The sequence below is a fragment of the Pteropus medius genome, unplaced genomic scaffold (assembly GCF_902729225.1).
Source record: "Pteropus medius unplaced genomic scaffold, Ma_sr-lr_union100, whole genome shotgun sequence".
NCBI lineage: Eukaryota > Metazoa > Chordata > Mammalia > Chiroptera > Pteropodidae > Pteropus > Pteropus medius.
Genome location: NW_024343732.1, coordinates 5,991,902 through 6,003,926, shown reverse-complemented (window position 1 = coordinate 6,003,926; position 12,025 = coordinate 5,991,902).

Here is a 12,025-nt window from a genome sequence, read left to right as displayed (position 1 = left end):
GTAAATACCTTTTTAAAAATATTGATTCCTTTCCTTTCTTTCCCTTGCTCGTTCTAAAAGGTCACTCTTAATGTCAGCAAATCCTGGCATTATCAGTAGTCTCTCTCCTTTCAGAAATTTGATTTGCTGTTTCTACGTGCTGTGCAAAGCCAGGTAATAACACGTGTGAGAATCTGTCTAATACATTATTACTTAAGTTTTGATTGAAGGTCTGAGGGTCTCCCCTGTGAATAAATTATGCATTCTTTTCTGGGATTTAAGTTTTGTGGACGCCATCAATAGATTTAGCTGTGAGGAACTTCTGAAGCAAGAAGCAGGGGAAATGAGCAGGAACTGAAAAATCTTGGATATTAAAAATAACCCCCCAGAAGGCAGAATGACCTCCATTTGTTTATGCTCTCCAGCCCACGCTGCACAAGCTGCCACAAAGAGTTTTATTATGCAACTGCCGAGCAAGAGGATTTTCCCCACATATCTAATAATGATTTTAGAATTTGAAAATGAGAAAGAAAGGCTAAGGGCTATTTTCTGCAGTCATCTCCTCTTTTCTCACACAGAGAAGAAAGTAGTTAGCTGCAGTAGCTGAGGTGAGAGGTAATGAAAGACTAAACAAGAAAAGAGGAAGTAAGCAAACACAGGGCACCACTGAGAGGGAATCACAGGGGAAGGGCCTCAGTGCTGAGGCTTCCTTAATCCTGCCCTCACCTCGATCCTGCTCATTAAAGTTGAGTCTGGTCTTTCAGGTGTGACTAAAGGATAATGACACCCTAGACAGAAATAGAGAAGCTGGGAGAGAGTGTTGAATAAGAGAAGAAACTGAGGAGCTTGGTTCAGGCCGGGTCAGTTTAAGATACCAGAAGGATGTCACGGGGAGATCCCAGAGGACAGTTAGAAATACAGATGTGGAACTCTGATGAAGGGCTGTGCTTGAAAGATACATTAGAGAGAAATTCTCTTAGATATATGAGTTGGAGCCACGGAAGTGGTTGAAATCATGAAAACGAAGAGGACAAAGAGAGTTAAGGACAGGAAAAGAAGCTTGCGGAGTATAAAGAGCAGAGATCAGGGTGAAAGCTAAGAGAGGAAGTCCCAAAAAGGTGGCATAAATCGACAGGACCAAATACTGACCTGTGGCCAGGAAGTGAGGTTTAACCAAGCGAGAGCACGCCTTTCTCTGATTCCATATAAAACATGGAGACTGAAGAAGGCACTGACACATGGCCACCCGTGATTCTTTTTCATGGTTGTTAGTCACCATGAGGGTGTAGCTATCTCCAAATTGAACCTGGGTCTCACATGGAAAAACAAATTTAATATGACAACTGCTAAGACTAACTTAAAAAGGAAAATCAAGCCAGACAGAAAAGGACAAGAAATCTTTGTTTCTTCCTCTGTCTACAAGAACCTTATGCAATATTTCAACCTGAAAATCTGTTACTATCTCTCGGATAGTTGTGGAAAAAAGCATCAGGTATTACTAATTCGATTCAACAGGTGTTATTGATTCCCCACTAAATGCAAGCCTCCATGCTAGGAACCTAAAGCATGAGTTCTCAAACTTTAGCTGGCCTCAGAATCACTTGGATAACTCCTGAAAACACAGATGGCTGGTCCTTCCCTAGGTCTGCTTCCATAGGTCTGGGATGGGGCCTGAGAAAAGCATTCCTAATCAGTTCCCAGGTAGTGGTGGTGGTGGTGGTGCTGCTGCTGCTGTAGGTCCACAGATCATCATCAGAGATGGATTAATGAGTTGGGGCTACTTAATCCAGAAAGAAAAGTAAAGTACCAATTCTGTAATATATCATGATCATGAGATGGATCATTTCAAAATTATTCCAATGAAAATCAAAATCAACCTTCTACCATCAAAGGCCCGATGCCAGTTGAGAGCAACGTCCACTCACATCACATATAAATGAAAACATACTCATGTCACCTATAGATTTATAAACAAACAAACAAACAAACAAACAAACGTAGCTAAATTCCTTATTTAATATTTCCTGGATCTCCAGAAAGAAAAGATCTCTACTTTATTGGTTAATTCCTTCTCTCCCAATTCAACATAACCAGATCTCATTTATTGAGCCCACTCCTCACATTTGTACCCGGTCTGTTTTCTAACTCACTTTGGATAGTGAACTTCTTGACAGCAAGGATCTCATTTATTTACTATATACACCCAGTACCAGACACAGGACTTGGCCCACTCTTTAACTGAGGAAGGAAATAAAAGAAAGGAAAGAATAAAAGAAGGAGGAAGGAAGGAAGGATAAACGACTAGAGGGAGAAAGAAATCTGGTTTAAGTCCTCAACTCTCTACTCCAATTAACAGAGATGACTAGGCAGCTTATCCTTGACATTATTCTCTCCCTGACCGTCAGGGCTTGATACTGGGCCATTTTTCTCTGGACTTGTCTATTTTACTTGATTCTCCTCATCCTCCTTCCCCGACTGTGACCCCTCTTCTATGGTCTCTCTCACAGCCCACCCCTTCTAGGTGAATCGTCATTTAACAATCCTAATCAATATCAGCTCCATACTTTGAACTGCCCATCACTCTTCCCATCACCCAGGCTCAAATCCTAGCTATCTTTAAGTTCTCCATCTCCCTTATGGCACATTCCCAGGCAGTCCCTGAGGCTTCTTAATTTTTTCTTCTGTGATTTCTCATGGGACTTTTTTTCCCAGCCTCATTAGTACTACATTTATGCCTAGTCTGTTAAAACAATCTTGTAACTGGGCTCCTTACTCCACTATTTCCCTCCTCCAACTCATCCTACACATGATTGCCACATTAATCATCTTTAAACACCACTTTCATTATCATAGTAGCAGCAGTTATTCTTTATTAAGGACTTAATGTGTCCCGTGTAATGCTAGACATTTTATATGTATTATGTCATCTCATTCTCACCCCATGAGATGGGTTTTATCCCCTTTTAGAGATGAAATAACTAAGGCTTACTCATCTATAAAGACTTTGCTTAAAGCACTGTGTTAAGTCCTTCCACAATTTCACCTACATTCCTAATACTTCCTCTCACCCTTCCTTTCTTCAAAATGTCTGTTCCAGTCAAACTGGTCTACTGATGCTTCCAGATGTGCCCTCACCTGCCCACCGTCATTGTTGAGCTCATCTCTCAGAGTCGATACAGATTGCCAGCCACACAAATGCAGGGCCCACTGAAGAACTCAGTGCTGCTGAGTAAGCATACTGTGCTTCCAAGAACATAACTGACCCATGGAACTTGACCACTGTAGCCATTCAAATCATTAAGGCTCAGTGAGCAATGTTCTCCCATTCCCTAGTTACTGAAGCTTCTCAGTTCCTGATTCCTGCTTCATATCATTCCTAAATGTTGGAATATGATTCAATACATGTTAAGAATATACTAGCACCATCGCTGGGGCCGAATGGCCATCTAGTTCACCAGGCTTTCACACAAGCAGAAACTCAAACAAGCATAGCAATATACATAGAAAAATAGATAGAGACTGAGAGATTAGTTAAGATACATAGATGAGAGATAAATCGATAGACAATAGAAAATAGAAACATGTAAAAGATAGATAACAGATATAGATAGATGCTTTATAGATAGATAAATGATACATGATAGATAGACAGAGAGATAGATAGATACATACATACATACATAGACAGACAGATACACTATTAGGGTTTTCCAGACAAACAGAGCATTTATACATGCATTTATAAATGTTCACTTAATATGTGTGTATATATACATATATGTATACATATACACATATGGATATTCATATATATACACATATGTCTTTATATATATATCTCTATGTATATGTGTATACTATATATAGATGTGTGTGTGTACACACACACACACACACACACACACACACACACACACAGAGAGAGAGATTTATTATGAGTCTATGCAATTGTGGAGGCTGAGAAGTCTCAGGGTTTGCCATCTGCAAGCTGGAGACCAAGGAAAGCTAGCGATATAATTTAGTCTGAGTTTAAAAGCCTAAGACCCAGGGGAGTCAGTGGTGTAAATCCCAGCCCAAGAGCTGAAGAAGAAGAGATGAGATGTCCCAGCTCAACGGTGAGCAAGAAAAACAGAAGCTAATTCCTCCTTCCTTCACACTGTGTTGTTCTATTCAGGCCTCAGGGGATTGAGTAAGGCCCACTCACACTGGGGAGGCCAATCTGCTTTACTGAGTCCACCATTCAAATGCTAATCTAATCTAGAAACATCCTGACAGACATACCCAGAAATAATAGTTAATCTGGTTCCCCAAGGCCAATCCAGGTGACACATTATTCTAACCATCAAAGATGAATATAAAGTATATAATCTAAATATGCATTTGTCGATCACGTGCTTTAACTGGGTAGCCATATGCATTCATACACACACAAACTGTAGGGTTTAATTGGTTCAATGTTCTTTCCTCTGGTGGTCTCTTGGCTCACTCCTTCACAGCATTCAGATCTCCACTAAAAGATTCCTCCTCGGAGAGGCCGTCTCTCACTATCCTAGGTAAAATGTAACCCTACCTTCCTTCACACTGTTTCACGTTTCTTTATACACCTTATCTCTACCAGGTACTGTACTGCACTCATCTCTGCCTCACTCAAATAGATGCATTCAGATAGACTGCTTGTTTTTCTCTGTTGTAATCTCAGAATCTAAAATAATACTTGGCAATTAAAAGGCCCTCAATAAATATTTGTGGAGAGAATAAACATAGGGAAGACTATAAAGTAATAGGAAAGAATGAAAGCCCTATTTGAAAATGGTCTTATTTTAATTTAAATGTAGTATATACAATACTGAGTTTTTAATTACGTGAAAACAAATGAGACTATTAAGAAAAACATCCCTGCCCTTTTCAATTTTCCAGTCACTGTGCATTTCACCTGGTTCCAACTCCACTGTTCACATGGTGGCATACAACCAAAGTGTAGGTATAATTGCTAATAATAAAGAAAAGTTTCTGTAGGGTCACCTGGCCACTTGAAACTCACTTAGTCTACAGACTAGAACAGATGTCCAGGTATCAAAGGATGGTAATCAGACATGTACCTGCCCTATTTCATGCCTGATGGCAAGAAACATTTTTAAGTAAAATCAAAAAGGGAAATATAAAATTGGAAGAGAAAAGAGAAGCTGAAAAGTAAGCACAATTCAAATTTCCTCAAAAGACAATGGAGTTTTCTTAAGGAGCTGTCTGATTTCAAGATAAAGCTGAGATTTGCATGTCACCCTTTCCCCAGGCCAGAACTACCAGTGTACTCCCATATTTTCTTTCTAGGCCCAGGTGGCAAACTTTTACCATGTTGGGACATAATGATGACAACATAATTGGTAGTGATGCACCTTATCCTGAACATAAGACAGCTGTGCAAACCTTCAGACAGACCCAAGGGAGACTCGGGGCTTCAGCGCTTTCAAGCAAGCCAGGACACTCTTTGATCAACTTCAGGAAGCCAACAACCACCATTTCAACATCATGATCCCAGGAAAGCCACAGGCATATCCATTTCAAAACTAGGCTAGCTAAGATATATGCTGGATACATAGAGAAAAGCAAGAGAAAGTCCAGATGAACGAGCAATGGGGGGCTGGCCTCCAGATATAATTGCATCGTTTTGAAAAGAGTGTTTGTGCAGGTGTGGGGCCAGCCAGTTCTAAGAGGGAGGCTTCCCTGGCTACATACAGTTTGGCCATATTCACTGTGGCTTAGCCAAAGCTGGGCATGGTGTTGAAGCCTATTTCCTTACCTTAAAGTTAATCTTCCTTTACAATGCGTTGCATCGCTCCACGTTTTGTTTTGTGATACTTGTGGGAGGAAATCCGGAGTATTTTTGTTTTTGATTTTTCTCTCACCGTCGTTTCTTATAGAATGAAGCTTTTGAAGTTATCAGGCGGCAGAAATACAAGCAAATGGAGAATGGTGTGTAGTGTAGCTAAAACAAATTCAATCATTTCTTTGGCACCTACTATATTGAAGACACATAGTAAGTGGACACTTAGAATGATGGAACGAGGACTTGTAGAAATCAGAAAGATTTCTCAATATTACATTTTTTGAGCTTTTTTCAACTGTCGAGAAACAAAATAGTGGCAATTTAAAAAAAAAATTAATGGACATTTGTCCTTTAAAATTAGCATTCCAAAGAAAATTAGAGTGAAGATGTTCAGGAAAAAAAAATGATCGCATACAATATTTCTATCTTCTGTTTGCCCCTCCAGATTCACTTTCTATCCTTCTCCGCCAGGTCTGTGCTCCAAAAGGCTGATTTCTGTGGCTTATACATAATAAGGAATTTTTTGTCCTCTAGCCTCTGGTTGTGTTTAGCCAATGAGAGGCTCTGGCAAGAAACAGGAGGGAGAAGAATAAGGTTGGGCTATTTATTTCTCAGAAAGCTTCCCACAGAAACCAGCTCTGTCATTTGACCAACTCTCCCCAAGTAGATCCTATCCAGATAACTCTTTTTGGAGAGGGGTGGGGTTCCAATAACTGTTTAATTCTCATGCCCCTCAGCCCTGCATGTCTACAATGCTTATAGTTTGCTTGCAGCCTGATCATAGCTTTGCAAACACTCTCTTCATTAAACTCTTTCAAACTGTTCTGTTGACTTCTTGCTAAAAACAAGACTAATGTATGCCCCAAACCTGTCAATGGAGAATGTGGATAAGAGAGAGAAGAAGCCAGTGGAGATGGGGAGACAAAAAGTGCAGAAGAAAAAGCAAGAAATGTGATACGAGCCTTCTCTCTCTTAGAGTCCAGACACAAAGATCAGTTTTGAACAGAAGCACCATCCTGGACTGAAGGAAAAGCATCTAAAGGGGTTGCAGACAGAAGTCTATTTGTCAGTGTATGGGCAGGAAATTGAGGCAGTTTACACCTGATAGTCATGTTATGCTTAGTGAGGAGTCATAAAGTCATTTGCTAAGAGCAGAAGAGCTGGGAGGAAGATAAAGGACCTGAGGGTTGTCTTCAAAGCTTGGCATAACCACTGCAGAAAGAGAAAGAGTTTCCTGACGTGGTGCATGTAAACTGGATTCCGAGAAAAGTCCAGGTGATTCTGGAGACCATCATTCTGCCACGGCACCAATCTGATTTTTCTCCAGCAGCTCTCCGAAGTCCTGATATAAGAATGAAAGAGTGGATGACAAAAGTGATCCAAGGGGCAACTGTGAGGAAGGTAAGGTGTAACTGTTGAGATGCCAGCACAATGATTTAAGCGGGTATGGGTTCTGAAGCTAGACAGCAGCAAGATATCTAAGCTTGCTTGGTCACAGTTTCTTCGTCTGTAAATTCGAGATAATAATAATATCTAATCACAGAGATTTTTTTAAGAATGAAATATGATTATCTATGGAAAGTGGTTCATAACACACCTGATGCCTAAAACATGCTTAATAAATGTTATCTTTTGTTATTACTAGGAAAGTGTTGAGAATGGTGGGAAAAACAATAATCATATAATGCAAGGGAAGTCTACACTAGATGGAGAAGCAGTCAAGCCACGAAGGAGGCTTATAGACCGAGGAAAAGGAAGGAAATGAGAGACGGGAGATCAGAGTGAGCCCAGGTTACTGGGGGCAAGAGGAAGGACTAAAGACATAGAGAGTTAAGGGTAGAGAATGGTTATTGGAGTCTGCGCTTTCAAAGGCCATACGAGTTGCTCCAGGCTAGTATCGTCAAACATAAGGAATATGATGGTCCCCTCCACAGCCCGAAGACAGCGTTCATCCATCATAACGTACAGCCCTGCTGAAGTTGGAAGAAGGCTGTGAGTCAAATGACAATACCCTCAAGTAATAAAGGAGAATGCCTGAAATTCAGACAATAACAATGGTCAGAATGGCAAAGAGGCGGGAGCCATTGCTGATGGCATATTCATGCCCCGCGAGATGAGGGACCGACTAACTGTCTTTACTCAAGAGATACTTCTTTACAAGAAGATAGCATCCTTAGGATAAGAGCTAGGTTTCAGTTAAAATGGAAAGTGAAGTAATCTCAAACCTCAGGCCATAAAGTGCTTTCTCGATGAAGTAATAGATGATTACATTTCAATTTAGTTTCTAAAATAGGTTTAAAGCAAAATAAAGAGTTTGCTTCATTTCTTTTAAATGGAAAAAGTTAAAACGTACATACGATAAAATATTTAAATAGGCATATGCAATAATGAATAATCTTTATTTTATATATATAAATTTCCATTTTTCCCCTTTTTGGTTTGAGGATCCACAATAAAATCTGTATTTTAAAGAAATTTATAATATGAACTTAGTGTACTGACATAAGCAAAACATTTTCCTTGCAAGCACTTCTTTATCACATAGCACTCGAAAGTAATTTCATAAATTCTAAACTCCAAAAAATGCTCAAAAGATTTATGAAATATTGCAAGGGGGGGGCCTCATATGTTTAAATTTGTCATCGGTTAAACAAAGTTAAGGAAAGGTCTTAGAAAGAATTCTGTAAAGAGACTAGAGATAAAGAAAAGCTTGTTGAAAATGTCGTGATGCTTCTAACAGTTGGTGAGCAAGAAGGCAGCAGTGAAAAGAGTGAAAGAGTAAGCACAGGGCTGAGAAGGGCAGGAAGTGGAAAGGTAGAGGACTGGAGAGGCTGCATTGCAGGTGACATGGTGACAGAGATCAGAAGTAAGATTGGGCCTGGCCGGACTCAAGGTTTCATTTCTGGCAGGCTGAGTCTTCCAGGGAGCCAGAGGCATAGTGAACTCACAAGAGCATGGCCTGGCCAACAGACCACAAACTGTGTTTGCTTTGGAAGCCAAACAGAACCCTTTTGAGGTGCTATTTTGGTGACTCTGAAGAGGGGCACTGAAGATTGTAATAAGGGTGAGAAACCACCTCACATAAAGGCGGACTCTGCACAGAGAGCGGAGAGAAGTTTAAGGACCATCACCTTCCGGTAAAATTTGCTGTGGCTGCAGTGATGTGGAGATCTGAGATCTGCAACACAGCCCTGGAGTGTGTCTGAGGAGGCCAAGAGGCCCTGAGCTCTGAAGAGGATGCCAATGGCCACGGGTTAAATATGGAAGATTAAAAACAAAGAATCAACTTTGAATGCCTTTCATAATCTATTAAAAACAAGGTCAAGAGTTTTTTTAAGAAGCATACATCTACAAGGACAAAGACAATACAAATATACCAATCTCCTCTCTCCAATCCGGAAAAAAAAACTGGATTCTCCTAGACATTCTTATAAGAATGGGCCTAAAGGAATGCCAGGCATCACTGAGGACCAGAGTCCTGCAGAGAGATTACAGGAAAGTTTACAAACTGAACAGTGAGACTCATAGTCCCATCCTCTATTGTACTCCTGGAATAAAAACAGGCACCCTAATAAGGCCCCAGAAGATTAAAAGAGCCCTTTCTGGACAAACTGCTCAGCTCAGTGAAATAGCCTTATCCAGTCATGCTACAGTGAGCCCACTATTTGGCAAGCCTCACGCAGAGATTACCTTTTCTGAATTTCATTCTCAAATATTAAATACTGACATGGATCATCAGATATTTGAGGAAAGCGTGAAATATGATGGACAGAGATCAGAACAAACAAACAAAAAGGTCCTGAAGGGAAGAGAAGAGAGAAAAAAATTTTTCTTTATTATCACTAATGTCCTCACAGAGATAAGAAAGATATTGAATTCATGAAAAAGAACATGATGCTATTTTTAAGAAAAGAACATTCCAAGAACAAGAAAAATTCTTGGAAATTAAAAATATGAGAGCACACAGAAAACACTCAATATAAGGACGCTAGAAAAGAAGATAAAATATTTCAAAGAATAAAAGACAAAGATTTTAAAAATACAGAAACTAAAGAACTATGAAATTTAGAAAATCAGTATTGAACTAGTATGTTCAATATCTAAAGATTTTGATACTCTGGAAGAAGAATTAATTAATTACTATGTCCGTAATACAAAAGAGTTCACAAAGCTACAGATGTGAGTTTTCAGACGAAAGGGCCGGCCACAGGTCCAATGTAGTAAATATCTCTGAAAATATTCACACCTTGGCAGATCATTATGAAATTCCGGAACTCTCAGGATAAAAAGAAGAACCAAAACGCTTTCCAAGAAAAAATACAAATCACATCAAGAAATAGAAATCAGAATGGCTTCCTCAATGGCATCTCTAGAAATTATGAGGCTATGAATCAATTTCTTCAAAATTGTGAGAAAAAATAATTTTTACCTAGACATCTATACCTAGCCAAAATACCAAACTAGAAACTAAAATATCCAAAGATATTTTTAGACATGTAATATGTTCAATAATTTACCTCCCAAGCTATTGAGCAATATTGTTTGCCAAAATCAAGAAGTAACCCAAAAGAGAGAATAACTCAGAATCCAAAACCTTTGATAGCATTTGGGGACAGAGAAGATCCTAAAACTATCTAAAGAGTCAAAACTTAACATATACAAAGAATCAAGAATCGAACCATATCAGCCTTGTAAGTAGCAATACAGCGTACAAGAAGAAAATAGAACACAGCCTTTAAAATTCTTTGGAAAAAAAAAAAATTTCAACCTAGAATTCTTTATTCGACCAAACTGTCAATCAAGTGTTAGAGGAGGTAAAGATTGGATTGTGCCCAGGCTACATAGAATTAGATAATAGAACTATCACTTCCTCCAGTGGCTATGAAGAAGTTAGTTGTTTCTACCACAAAAGCATAGCCTAGGCATCGCCTCTGCCTGCTACATCATTTGCAAGCAGAGTTACTATATGTGGCACAGGCTATGCACTGCACAAGTGAGGTAGGTGGATTTACATAAAGCGTGGGATTTACATAAAGTGTGATGTCAGCAGTATTCTCTGAAGCTATTCAGTTTGGAACTGGTTGCAAATGTGGCAGGCATGAAGAGATAAGCTTCTAGCAGTTTAAGCTTGAAGATTACAAACTTGTGAAATGATATTCAGTGTCACATGTTTGGGAAAGAGCCAGACAGCGATCTGCCACTTAATAAATAAGTTCAATTCTCAATTCTCATAAAAATAATGTTGTGGAGCTATGCCTGCTATTTCCACATAAATGTGCTGATCATATTTTCCCTTTTTAACAGTCTATCAATTCTAAATAAATGTGGAAAGAGTATAAGCAAAGGTTTTAGATGCTTCAAAGAATTACTCATTCTGGATTCTAAAACGTCACCAAACCTGTTGTCTATAACTCATTAGTTAAAGCACATGCTATAATCTCTTTGGGTGGGGTAGGGATAAAAGAATGAAGTACAATGTGGGAGTTCACTGGACTGTGTTTCAGAAGAAACCTCTCTGACCTTGATGTCTAAGTTAATCTGAAATTTAAAACCACAAAGCAAAGCACACATCAATTAAAATTCAAAAGAAATGCAAATAAAAAATATTTCATCAGAAGATTCAGAACCTCAAAAAATTACAAACTGAATATCAGAATATTTAAAGGCCTTTAAACTGGATAAGTATTTGGGATACGGCAGTTATTTCAAGCATTCAAATACCACCATGTTTACTCATTCTCAATCAATTAAATGTATCTTGTATATTTCACCCTCTCCACCTTTTTGTAAATTCTACCTTCACATGAAGTATCTTCCCAACCACCCAGACCCCACCCAATCTTCAGAACCAAGTATAAACTTCAGTGTCTCCACTTAAGCCTTTACTGACCTCCCTGTCCTATAATTTTTGCTCTCATCTGCTTCCCTGGAGCACCATTAGTTTGGTACAAAGTCATAGCTAATAAAGTAGCAGGTCTTATCTCTTAAGTTAGGTTTTAAGCTTCTGGAGAGGAAAAATCCTACCTTGGATCTCATATGTTTAATGGCACTTAGCCAAGTTCTGGAACATGAGCAGGCATTCAGTAGATTCTCACCAATTATTTTTCTATATAATGAGACAGAAAAAGAATGTCCCCTTCTTTGTATCAGGGTAAATAATTTAATTAGGAGCATGGTATATGACCACAGATTCAAAACCTTGAATATAGTAATCCTTGCCTA